The sequence below is a fragment of the Myotis yumanensis genome, unplaced genomic scaffold (assembly GCF_028538775.1).
Source record: "Myotis yumanensis isolate MYYU_CA2020_CCGP unplaced genomic scaffold, mMyoYum1.0.hap1 SCAF_4, whole genome shotgun sequence".
NCBI lineage: Eukaryota > Metazoa > Chordata > Mammalia > Chiroptera > Vespertilionidae > Myotis > Myotis yumanensis.
The window spans coordinates 24374482-24387291 of NW_027223755.1; the positions used below are offsets into that span (position 1 = coordinate 24374482).

The window sequence follows — 12810 nt, forward strand, 5'->3', positions numbered from 1 at the left end:
AATGGTATGTATATTAAATTGAGTATTAATACTATAAAGTTTCTTATTTCTTACCATATCAACTATATATTTCTGCATTCAATATACTAACTACGATTATTATTTTAGCCAAATTTATTTATATCAAAGTGCTATCGTTGAATAGCATAAATCATCAAATATTGCTAAAAGTAATTTTTACAAAACAGCAGCCCCTTCTGTTCACCTTCCTACCCCCATTATCCACCAAGCAACCAACTTAAATTTTATTAGCTATTTTCTCAGATTTTACTTTCTTATTCCTAGATAATATACACTGAGTGGCCAGATTATTATGACTGGCCAGATTATTATGACCACCCCATCAGTACAATGAAGTGAATTAGTTATGTAAATAATAATAATAAAACCTTGAGAGTATTTGCTTAGGAAGTTTTCAATATTCAGTATTTTTGAAAGTGTCAATGAAGTACTGATGGGGTGGTCATAATAATCTGGCCACTCAATATATATATATATATATATATATATATATATATATATATATATCCTGCTATCCTTCGACTCATCTGAATAGACTTATGTGTTGATTTCCAATTATAAATAATAAGGATTTTAGCTCATGTATATGTCCTTTCTCCCTTCCACCATCTTCTCAATAAAATTATATCTCAAATATTTGTCAAATCTATATTCAGTGTTTTTATAATTTGACAGTGTATAAATGTAGTATGTCATTATTTTTTGAGCCAAGTAGCTTGATTATATGTCCTCTCTTACATAACTTGTTTTTTCTAGAGTTCATCATTATCTCATTTTAAAACATTTTCTTAATTTTCTCTGAACATCTGACTAAATATTCCCACATCCTCAGCAGTTAAATTTTTTGTATAAAGTTAAATTTTATACAAAACATGTTAGATAATTGGAGAATTATCTACTGCCTCCTACTGCAATCTGGGTGGCTCAGTGGGCCTGGAATTTGCCATTGCTCTGGGATTCTCTTTGCCTTTATTGGACTCTCTGTTTGCTCACTCCCATGTATCCTGGTATCTCACCATCCTCCTTTGAAGTTGAGCCCTTTTGTGTGAGTGTGTGAGTGCGAGTGCATGCACATCCTCTAGTAGCTTCCTAAGAAAGGCGATTGGGAAGTACATTTAGAACTCTTGGTTAAAACATAATTTTCCCTTAGAAATTTGAAGGTCTAGCTCCGTTATTGGCTCCCTCCCATTCGAGAAATTTGATGCCATTATTATTCACCATCTTCTGTTCATTACCTCTCCCCACGCTTCTCCTCACCCCCACCAAATGCTTTTAGAGTCTTCTTTTTATCCCCCCGGTTTGAAATTTCAAGAAAATGAGCCTTTGCTGTTGGTGGTGGTGGTGTTATTTTATTGTCTGTAGGGGGTTTTGTTTGTTTGTTTGTTTGTTTGATTTTATTCTTTGAGCTGAGTACCCAAAAGGCCTTTTTGTGGAGATGCTCGTGTTCTTCAGCTCAGGAAAATTCTTTTATGTTATTTTATTAATACTTTTCTTCACCATTTTTTTCTGCTTCCTCTGGAGCTCAAATTATTTAGCCAGTAAGCCTCCTCCATTGGTCAACTAATTTCTTAAATTTTCTCTTATTGCCCAATTGTTTGCCAATTTGCACTCCAGTTTGGATTCTCTAGCTTTTCTAACTGCGTTTTTTATTTCTGCCATCCAAATGTACACTGAATGGCCAGATTATTATGACCACCCCATCAGTGGTCACTTCATTGACACTTCCAAAAATACTGAATATTGAAAACTTCCTAAGCAAATACTCTCAAGGTTTTATTATTATTATTATTTGCATAACTAATTCACTTCATTGTACTGATGGGGTGGTCATAATAATCTGGCCGGTCATAATAATCTGGCCACTCAGTGTATTTTCCTAGTGTTTTTGTTGTTATTCTCTGAATATTCTTTTTAAACCTACCATTTTGTTTCTGTTTTGTGGATACAATATCCTCTCTTAATCATCTGAAAAGAGTAATGACTCTTTCTATTTTTCTTCTCCCTTCATAGTTTGAGTTTCTCAAAAAAAAAAAAAGGCTTATTTGGAGCATATTTTATATGCCATACAATTCACACATTTTAGTGTCTAATTCACTGATGCTTAGTATATTTATTGAGTCATTTCACCATTCCTGCAATTCAGTTTTAGAATATTTTCATCACCCCAAAAAGATCTCTTAGGCAAATTTGTAGGTCATCTCCACTCCCAACCCTAGTCCCAATCTGGTAGACAAAACCAGTGAGCCATGCTGGCTGGGCTGATCTGCTTTTTATCGCTACACATTTGCCGGGCCTAGACATTTCATATAAATAGGATCATACAATATGTGTTCTTCTGTGTCTGCTTTCTTTCACTTCCCGTGATGTTTTTGAAGGTCATCCTATTGCACAAGTCAGGAGTTCATTTTTTTTAATTATTGAAGAAGATTTCATTGTGGCTATTTTGCTTCGTCATTCAACAGTTGACTAGACATTTGGGCTGTTTACACTTCAGAGAAAGTATAAACATATTTTTATTTTTTAAGATATATTTTTATTGATTTCAGAGAGGAAGAAAGAGGAAGAGAGAGAAATAGAAACATCAATGATGAGAGAATCATTGATTGGCTGCCTCCTGCATGCCCCCTATTGGGGATCAAGCCCACAAGCCAGGCGTGTGCCCTTGACTGGAATCGAAGCCGGGACCCTTCAGTCCCCAGGTTGATGCTCTAGCCACTGAGCAAAACCGGCTAGGGAACATATTTTTATTTTAATATTTTATTTTGAACTCTGTTTCACATTAGAAGGTTTTCCCCAAATGTATGGCACTCTGGCAGTCCACTCATGCTTAGAAAGCAAAGCCAAACAAGTTATTTGGAAGCTGTATGTATTTGTTGGGAGGTGGTGAAGTGGGGGCTTGATTGCCATTCTCTGGGGAAATCCTCACATCGGTGTTTTGCATCCTTGTCTCTTGGGCCGGTGGAATTTTCCATAGAAGACTCTTCAGTGTTTTCTCTGGGTGGGGTGGGGGTGGGGGGAGGTAATCCCAGCTTCCAGTGTCCCCGGAGTGGAGAGGAAGGAGAAGGCTAAGATGTCACAACTTTTAGGACATTAACTTTTACTTGATCCCCATTTCCAGTGGGAGATCCTGGCCTCCGTCAGCTGTGCCTGTGTCCCCGAGATGAGAGACCCTCTGTCTCATTCTCTTCTACTGGGGTGGCGGCACAGAGCACAGGAAGGGATCTGGAGATCTTTTCACATAGACTCTCAAACAATCTATTTTTAGCCCTACCATCCCCTGCTCCTCCTCCCCCATTCCCACGGCTACCTGGTGCCAATTTCTGAGCCTTTGGAGTTCTGCGGTGTAAAATGGGTTACCACTCTGCTCTGCCCACTGCCACTTTGGGATTAGCTTTCTTGGACCCACTAATCTATCTACCACTATTCCAACTACGTTGCAGCATCCAACATTTTACTGCCATTGTTTTCTTTCCTGGTCTCATTATGGATTTGTGCTTCTACAAAAATCCTCTTACTCTCATTTTCACCAGGAACAGAGTATTTATTCAACCGGCCATCTTTAATGAGAATCTCAATTTCATTCTTAATGAGAAAGGAAGCTTTCAGTTCCAAATAAGTTATGTGAATACCTCACTCTCAAGGAAGTGCATCATAACTCACCACCCTTTAAACGTGTGACTTCCTTCCAAGAGTACAGAACGGAAGGTGTGGGGAGGAGGAGCTTAGCAGTGACACACCTCAGGCAGGAGGTTAAGGTCAACATCAGCAGTGATGAATCATGGATAGACCCTTCGTGGTCTGCTCCCAAACATGTATAACCTCAGCCTAATCATGAGAAAAACATAAGACAAATCCCAACTGAGGAACAACCTACGAGGTACCTGACTGGTACTTCTCAAAACTGTCAAAGTCATCAGAAAAGAGGAGGGTCTGGAGAACCATCACAGCCAGGAGGGACCTGAAGAGACAAGATGAATAAAGATAATACGGTGATGTGGGTGAGGCCCGGGAACAGAAAAAGAACATCAGGCAACAAACTAAGGAAACCTGAATAATGTATGGACTTCCGTTAGTAGTAATGTATCAGTATAGTTCACTGTGAGCTCTACTATCTTTGCAACTCTTCTGTAAATCTAAAATTATTCTTTGAAAACGTTCATTAAACAATAAAAATAAATAAACCCTGCTCGTTTCTCCTTTGGCTTTTTATCGACACCTTTATGTCAATAGAAATGTGCCAGAAATGATCATTTTACAATTTGGCTCATTTCTACCTCATACTAAAACTATCACAGTCTGTTCCAATTTATGTACTAGAGTATTCATTCCCTTTTCCAAATATGTACTGAACAAGTACTGTGTTTCAGGATACTACCTAGTGCCAGAACTACAGAGAATAATAAAATAGAACTCCTGTCCCACTAGCGGTTCACAGTCTAGTGGGAACATGGGCCACCATAGAGCACTTCTTGTTTTCCACTTCGCTAGAGACACACCAGCTATGACGAACACATTGTGTGCTATTCATATTTTGAATACAAAGAAGATAACAGCTGAAATTCAAAGCTTTTGTTTAGGTGAGACATGGAGTCCCCTAGAATCACAGTACCAGTTATGAAATATACAAGAATGACTAAAAACCTGGTAGAAAAGGGCGTATTGACAACAGAGAAACAGAACTTCCTACTTTTTAACATGACCACACATCCCCTCACCAACAACAACATTAAGCAGCGCCTCATCAAGAAGGTACAGGAAGCTGTTCTTGACAAATGGGTGAATGACCCTCACCGCATGGACAAGCGCCTGCTGGCCCTCATTTACCTCGCCCACGCCTCGGATGTTCTGGAGAATGCCTTTGCTCCCCTGCTGGATGAGCAGTATGATTTAGCCACCAAGAGAGTGCGGCATGCCGAAACCGGTTTGGCTCAGTGGATAGACCGTTGGCCTCGGACTGAAAGGTCCCAGGTTTGATTCTGATCAAGGGCCTGTACCTGGGTTGCGGGCACATCCCCGGTGGGGGATGTGCAGGAGGCGGCTGATCGATGTTTTTGACTCTCTATCCCTCTTCCTTCCTCTCTGTAAAAAATCAATAAAATATATTTTTTAAAAAAAAGAGAGAGAGTGCGGCAGCTCCTCGACTTGGATCCTGAGGTGGAATGTGTGAAGGCCAACGCCAACGAGGTTCTGTGGGCGGTGGTGGCGGCCTTCACCAAGTAACTGCCCAGGGGGAAGCCTCCTCCTCCCTCTCAAGTAACCAGTAGTTTTTCTTCTATTGACTTCTGGTTTTCTGCAATTTATACTTTCCCACACTAGAACTGGCTTTTGTTTTGCAACATAATAGGTGGTTTTTCCGTGTGTGTGTGTGTGTGTGTGTGTGTGTACAGGAATCTGCTGGTAAGACGTTTCTTTTTAGATTTAGACAAATAGTTTCACTGCCTGTTGGCACTTCATTCCTTCTTGAATTTAAATCATTTGCCATTCTCACCCTAACAGGTTTTGGAATTCTATAATGCTGACTTTCAAACTACCTTCAGTTCCAAATACACATCATTAGTATCTACTCAGTTTAAAACTGTCATCCAGTACAAATTCTTGGAGGTAGAATAGAGTAAAGGGGGGCCTGACCAGTGTGGTTCAGTGGTTGAGGGTTGACCTATGAACCCAGTTCAATTCCTGGTCAGGACACATGATCCCCAGTGGAGGCATGCAGGAGGCAGCCAATCAATGATTCTCTCTCATCATTGCCATTTCTATCTCTCTCTTCCTCTTCCTTCTTCTCTGAAATCAATAAAATATATTTTTAAAAGAGAAAAAGAGGTTAAAGGGGGTATAAATGGTGATAAAAGGAGATTTGATTTGTGGTGGTAAACACAATACAATATACAGATCATGTATTATAGAATTGTACACCTGAAACATATATAATTTTATTAAACAATCTCACCCCATTAAATACAATAAAAAAGGAAAAAAACTTTTTTCTATATTCTTAACAAATTAAGGCAGAAATCATACACACATTTTTTATTGTTGTTTTGTTTGTTTGTTTTTAATAATTCTTTATTGTTGATACACCAAGTTTTTAACTCACCAAAAGCAAAAGCTGTAACTATTAGGGTACTTGATGCTAGAGCTCAATAGAGATGCATACATTAACATCTCTTTTCCTGGCATTATGCTCAGTGACATAAGTCAGGCAGAGAAAGACAAATACTACGTGATGCACTAAAAGAGCCAAACTCATGGAAACAGAGACTAGAGTGGTGGTTGCCAGGGACTGGGGGGTGGGGTAACTGGGGAGATGTTGGTTGAAGAGCACAAAATTCCAGGTATAAGATGAGTAAGTTCTGGGATCTAGTGTACAGTGTGGCAATTGTCGTTAACAACACTGTACTATATACTTGAGAGTTACTAAGAGAGCAGATATTAATTGCTCTCATCACAAAAAAGAAATGGTAATTATGTGATAGGATAGAGGTGTTAGCTAAGGCTACAGTGTAAACATTTTCCAATATAAAAAATGTATATATATATTAAAATATATAATACATATTGTGTATGTCAATTGTAGCTCAATAAAACTGGGGGGAAATTGCTTTCCACAACCTTATATTTGTATATTTTAACTATTAAATCATAAAGGTAAATTGCTCCATAAAGCTGCTTGGGTTTGTGATACATCCCATTTCTGCTGTATAGAGTGTGGACCTCACATGAATTGTTCCTCAAATTGCTGTTACCATGGTTTCCTAATAAATCTTGATAACTGTGAGGACCAGTCCTTCCTCAAAATTGTGTTGGTGATTCTGAGCCCCGTGCTCCTCCATGGGAAATTTAGGAACACCTTATCACGTCTCCTGAAATACCCTGCTGGGATTTTGATTGGTATGACATTGACTGTGCAGACTTACTTGGAGGAACTGGCATCTGTGAAGACTTACTAGGAGGAACTGGCATCTTTATGACATTGGGTCTTTCCATCAAGAAACATGGCATAATTCTCTGTGGTAAATTAAATACGGCCACAGAGTCTTTGCAGCTCCTCTATCAAGGGGCTGAGTCTGTGTTCTGACCTCGTGCATCTGGGCTGGCTTTGCTCTTTGCTTTGTCCAGTAGAAGGCAGCCGAAGTGATGTCTTGCAAGTTCCAGAGTTTGGGACACTTGATGTGATATAGTTCCTGCCTTCATTCTCTTGGAATGCTGCCTCAAGACCACCACGGCATCAGGAAGTCCAGGATAAAAGAGCGTATGGAAAGAGGCCTACCAGCTGGATGCACCTGTGTGTATGAGCCTAGAGCAGCAGAGACCTGCTCAGCCAACCCAGAATTATGTGAAATGATGAATTCGTGTTGATTTAAGCCACTAAACTTTGGGATATTTTATTCCAATAAAGACTAGTTGAAAGAGAAAATGGTACCTAAAAATGAGGTTCTCCATAATAAAAACCCAATACATGTGGCATGGCCTTGGGACTGGCTAGTGGATAGAGTCTGGAAGGGCAGTAAGAAGACTGTTTAGTGGAAGCTGAAAAAGCAGTGAGAGAACTACTATTGAAGTCTGGAAGGATGGTAAGTCGTGTTTTGTGCTAGTGAAAAAAAAATTGGCAAAACTTTTGCCAACACTACATAAAGCGGAAGAGCCACCTGGCCAACCCATAAAATCATGAGAAATATTGAATTATTGTTGCATTAAGAGAATAAGTTTTGGGATGGTGTCATATAAAAGATAATTGAGACATTAATGATTTGTGAATCTGAATTGTGTCCTCTCAAAAAGCGTGTTTTGAAGCCCTAACTCTAGTGTGTTTGTATTTGGAGGTAGGGCCTTAGGGAGGTAATTAAAGTTAAATGAGGTCATAGGAGTGAGGCCCTAATCTGAGAGAATTGGTGTCCTTATAAATGGAAGAGATCAAATAACCTGTCTGTAGGTGTTCTTGGATTTTTTATATAAATAATATTATCAAAAAGGATTGTGTTCATTTCAGATTATTATAGTTCAATTTCTTTTCCTGCACTAACTCAGCAACATTTATTTTTTATGTTATTTTTATTTAATTTGGGGATAGGTGTTACATTCACATTTTTCATGAAATAATAAAAGGTGTATAGTGAAAATTTTTGCTGTATCTCCATTTCTTTGTCTTATCACAATGATGAATATAATATTGACCGATACAGATATTAGCAGATGTCCCTGTATTTTAGCTGCCTTTGATAAAAATGTTTCTAAATTTTGTCATTAAAGTTGTGATGTTTTCTATAGGATTTTATGTCCCCCTTTTGTCCCCATTGACCCCTTCTAGCCTACCCTGACCCCTGCCCCAGGCCTTCACCACACTATTGTCTGTGTCCGTGGGTTATGCATATATATGCATACAAGTTCTTTAGTTGATTTCTTCCCACCCACCCACCCATGAAAGAGATATTAAATTCATCAGATTAAGGAAGTTAGCTTCTATGTTTAAACTGCTGAGAGCTTATCATGATTGAGAATAGAATTTTATCCTTTTTTTTTTTTTTTGGCCTTTTAACTTTGAGGAGAGGGTAAAGAGGGGATAAATGGTGATATAAGGAGATTTGATTGGTGGTGGTAAATACACAATATAATATACAGATTATTTATTGAATTGTACACCTGAAACTTATATAATTTTACTAACCAATGTCTTTTTAAAAAAATTTTATTTACTGACTTTAGATAGAGAGAGAAACATCAATTTGTTGTTCTACTTATTGATGCATTCATTGGTTGCTTCCTGTATGTGCTCTGACCTGAGATTGAACCCTCAATCTTCGCATATCGGAGGATGCTCTAACCAACTGAGCTCCCTGGCCAGGCCTACTTTAGAGAGCCTTGATATGCATATGCCACACACCCCTCTCAAGCTAAAGAGTATTCTCCTAACCCTAGAAAATTTGCTTATGTCCTTCCAAGTATTCCTATTACCTCTGAGACAACCAACCTTTTGATTTTTTGAATTGGGTTAAGTAATCAGTAGTTTGTCTCTTTTTCTTTTCTCTCTCCTTTTTTTTCTGAGTAGTATCCATCACCTGAACATGGTGAAATTTACTTAACAATTATCTTGTTGTGGAACCATTTGGTTGTTTCCAGTTTTGAGTTGCATGAATAAAGCTATGGATTTATTATTAAATTCATATTACGGAATGTGGAGCTCTGTTCTATAGGCCATTCCTTTTCTCCAGGGAGAAACCTCTAATTTCTTGCCTACATGGTATAGGTATTCTCAGAGAGATTGTGAGTTGGGCTGGAAACAGGAGGAAAAATATTAATCTTGATCATCCTACACAAAGTAGACAAAACTATAAGCCCTGATAACAGACCCAGACTTCCCAATCATCTTTTCAGTGCCTCGTTTAAAAATATAAACATCATTAAGGATCACAGATATCTGGTTTTCCATCAGTTCTGTTTCAGCCCTATTTCTCATTCTTGCTCCCCAGTGTGTGGTCAATCTTTGGTTCCAAAGTTCTCTAGGTTTCTGTCAGTCAATTATCTTCCTTCCTTCCTGACCAAATTTTCCTCTGGCCCTTCTCTGCCTTCCTAAATCAATGAACACTCATCTGTCTAGTTTTCATCAACTGATGGCATCATTTGGGCTTACATATTTTTCATTCATTAACTATGACCATAGAGAAGTCTCAATGGATAGACAAAAAAATCAACAAGTATGGATCAACTGTTTTTAATGAAAAATATGTAGGCACAATAAGCTCTTTATGCAGAGGGTCAAAAGCATTTTAAGATTGTAGTCAAATCAAAGAGAAATACTTTGCAATAATGTAAAAAAGCAATATCAATATGAAATCATATATGCTAGGTTATTAATTCTGGCTTTATTACCTGCTAGCTATATGATTTGGAGCAAATTATTTTATCTCTCAGAGCCTCAGTTTTCTCTTGTCTAAAATGGGATTAATAAAACCTTAAGAATTAAGAGTTAAGAGCACATACAGCCCTAACCAGATTGGCTCAGTGGGTAGAGCGTTGGCCTGCAGACTGAAGGATCCCAGGTTCAATTCTGGTCAAGAGCATATACCTTAGTTGCGGGCACATCCCCAGTAGGGGGTGTGCAAGAGGCAGCTAATTGATGTTTCTCTCTCACCGATGTTTCTAACTATCCATTCCCTCTCCCTTCCTCTCTGGAAAAAAAATCAATAAAATATATATTTTTAAAACAGCACATACAATATGCTCAATAAAGATAAGTTCCATTTTTGCTTTGAAATGAACAAACAAAAGATGGAAATTAGTGAAATGTTTATCAAGACTGGTTTTTGTTAAAAGCAAAGTTGCAAAGTAGGTTAGTGACATCCTACTAGGGGATCTATTGCAAAGAAAAGAGCACTTCTGATGGGTTTTAGTCTCTCTACTATCCGGTTAAGTCTCATCTTTAAAAACCATACAGTTTCTTTCTCTTCTTCAAGCATTTTCTCCTCTCTCCTTTCTGCCTCACCAGTCTTACCTGTTCGAGAAGAAGACAGATCAAGTATGTCAGCCATGGTCTCAGCAGGAAGCTGATTTGACTTCAACTTGTTCCAGAGATAGGACTTTAATTAAGGAATTTCTTCAGAGCTATACATAGGGAATGAAAAAAGGATAGCGAGGCATACCCAGGCAAGCAATAGCAGGCAGCCATTACCACACCAAGGACAAGAGGGACACGAGGAGAAATAGAATTCCTGAAGCCCAAGAGAACTGAGGGGCCATCAGCAGAACCTCTGGTTGTGGAAGAATGCAACGACTTACTGAGACTTAGCCAAACAGGAAGGAAGAGAGAAAGAAATAACCCAATATTCCTTTCTTCTCCCACCTTCCCATCCCCTTGGCTACTGGGAGCCAGTTGTCAGGGGAGCCTGGAAGGGGCAGTGCACAGTGGCCAGCCTGCCAGGGCCCAGCGCAGATGGAGAGTGCAGCCACAGGCAGCAAAACAGAGAATGATGAGCACAGGGAGATTCTAAGGAATATCTGTTGCATTACTTGGAGGGAAATTGAGATGTGTGAAAAGTCTAAACATTCTCAATGATTGAAAGTGGCTGAAACAGAAAACTGCAAGTCATCTTGTGAAAAAACAACAACGAACTTCTTCACTTTACCTCTGAGACCTGTCAGATGTAGAAACAGATGCAGGCATTTCCAGGTAGAAAGGAGGATTGTTTCATGTTGCATGTTTCCTGCCTAAGGGTGAATCCTAATTCATCACCTCCATGACAGCACCAGCTGCCACTCAGGGGGAAAGAACAGGAGCAAAATAGCCCCGAATTAGTGAGACTGACCAGGCTAAGGCATCGGGGACTGTTTGCAATGTGTGCATGGGTGCAATTTCAGGAAGTGTCTCGGCTCTTCATGGATGTCTCTGAGGATTTGTTTAAAAATTCAAATGCCACAGATTTATCGTGTGCTGAGATATCTACTAAGTTTTAGATGACACTTAGTTTAACATGAGCCTGGGAGTGAGACTGTGTTCCTTGCATTTTACTTAAAGCCTAAAGGTGTGCCTTGTGATAATAAAGCCTAATCATAGTATTTGACTTGAGTCATAGGGTTTGTCCCAGGCAGCTCACATTTTGGCGCATTGTATCCAGTATAAGTGTTTATCAAATAGTATGTCTTATTTCACGTTGATGCTTTCTTCTACTGGGAAGCAGTGGGTGGGATTCAGAGGCCTGTGAAATCCCTAAAACTGATGGCAAGATGTTTGGCATACATATGTTTTTTTCTGGGAAGATCTATTGTTTCCACAAATATTCTGAAGTTATGCCTTCCTCTGCCTTTCTAAATCAATTAGCACTCCTCTATCTGGTTTTCATCAACTAACTGATGGCCCTCCTCCATTTCATCTCATCGTTTGGGTTTACACACTTTCATTCATTATAGAGGATTCTCAAGAGAGAAAAGGCAAACAAGTATGTTCAACTATTTTTTTTTGTTTTAAATTTTTTTATTGATTAATTTTTACAGAGGAAGGAGAGAGAAACATCTATTTGTTGTTCCACTTACTTGTGCATTCATTGGTTGATTCTTGTATGTGCCCTGAACAGGGATTGAACCTGCCGCCTTGGCATATCAGGACAATGCTCTAACCAACTGAGCTATTTGGTCAGGGCTGATCAATTGCTTTCCCTGTTGAGAACCATGGCTGAATACAAATATATTGGAAGGAAAGCTGGGTAGAGAATGAGAGAGTTATAAAAAGTTTTCTTTTCAAAATAGAGATAAAAATCCATATCAGAAATACCCTCCCTGACAGTCTTATTGGCTGGCCTTTTGGTACATCAGGTGAGAGACTTTGGTGTGTACAATATAAAAAATAAGACAATCTTTTCCCTAAATTTAATGATGTGTCCCTGAACAGGATTGGCCTCCGTCCTAGTTTGAGACCCATTGTCTTACTGAATCTCCCACCATTTATTCAGGGGTTTTACAGGATGGTAGGAGAATATTCTTGAGCCTGCCAAGATGATTACAGGCAGCCCATGGCTAAAGTAGTTGGTGCTCCAGCCAGCAGGAGCACTGATGTAAAGGAATTGCTGCCTGTTGGGGCAAGTATTCCATAGATATGGAGTAAGGAAGGGGTCTCAAACTCAGTGCCTATTGGGAGCTGTCCTGGTGGGTAAGTAGTGTTGAACCACAGATGTTATGCTTTCTATCCAAAGGGGGCAGCCTTTACTCTACTCCACTTTTTTTAGATAAAAAATTATAATTTGTGGAAGTTGGCAACTAATTCAAAACATTTTAAAACACAATGTGGAATGACCATATGTTTTG

The 12810-nt window shown here is 39.0% G+C and overlaps 1 non-coding gene across 1 annotated transcript; it reads right to left on the minus strand.

The window, feature by feature from the left end:
- Positions 1-12071: 12071 nt before the first annotated feature.
- TRNAI-GAU (transfer RNA isoleucine (anticodon GAU)) lies at positions 12072-12149 on the minus strand. Its single transcript has one exon. It is a non-coding gene; the product is annotated as a tRNA-Ile (tRNA).
- Between the last annotated feature and the right edge of the window lie 661 nt (positions 12150-12810).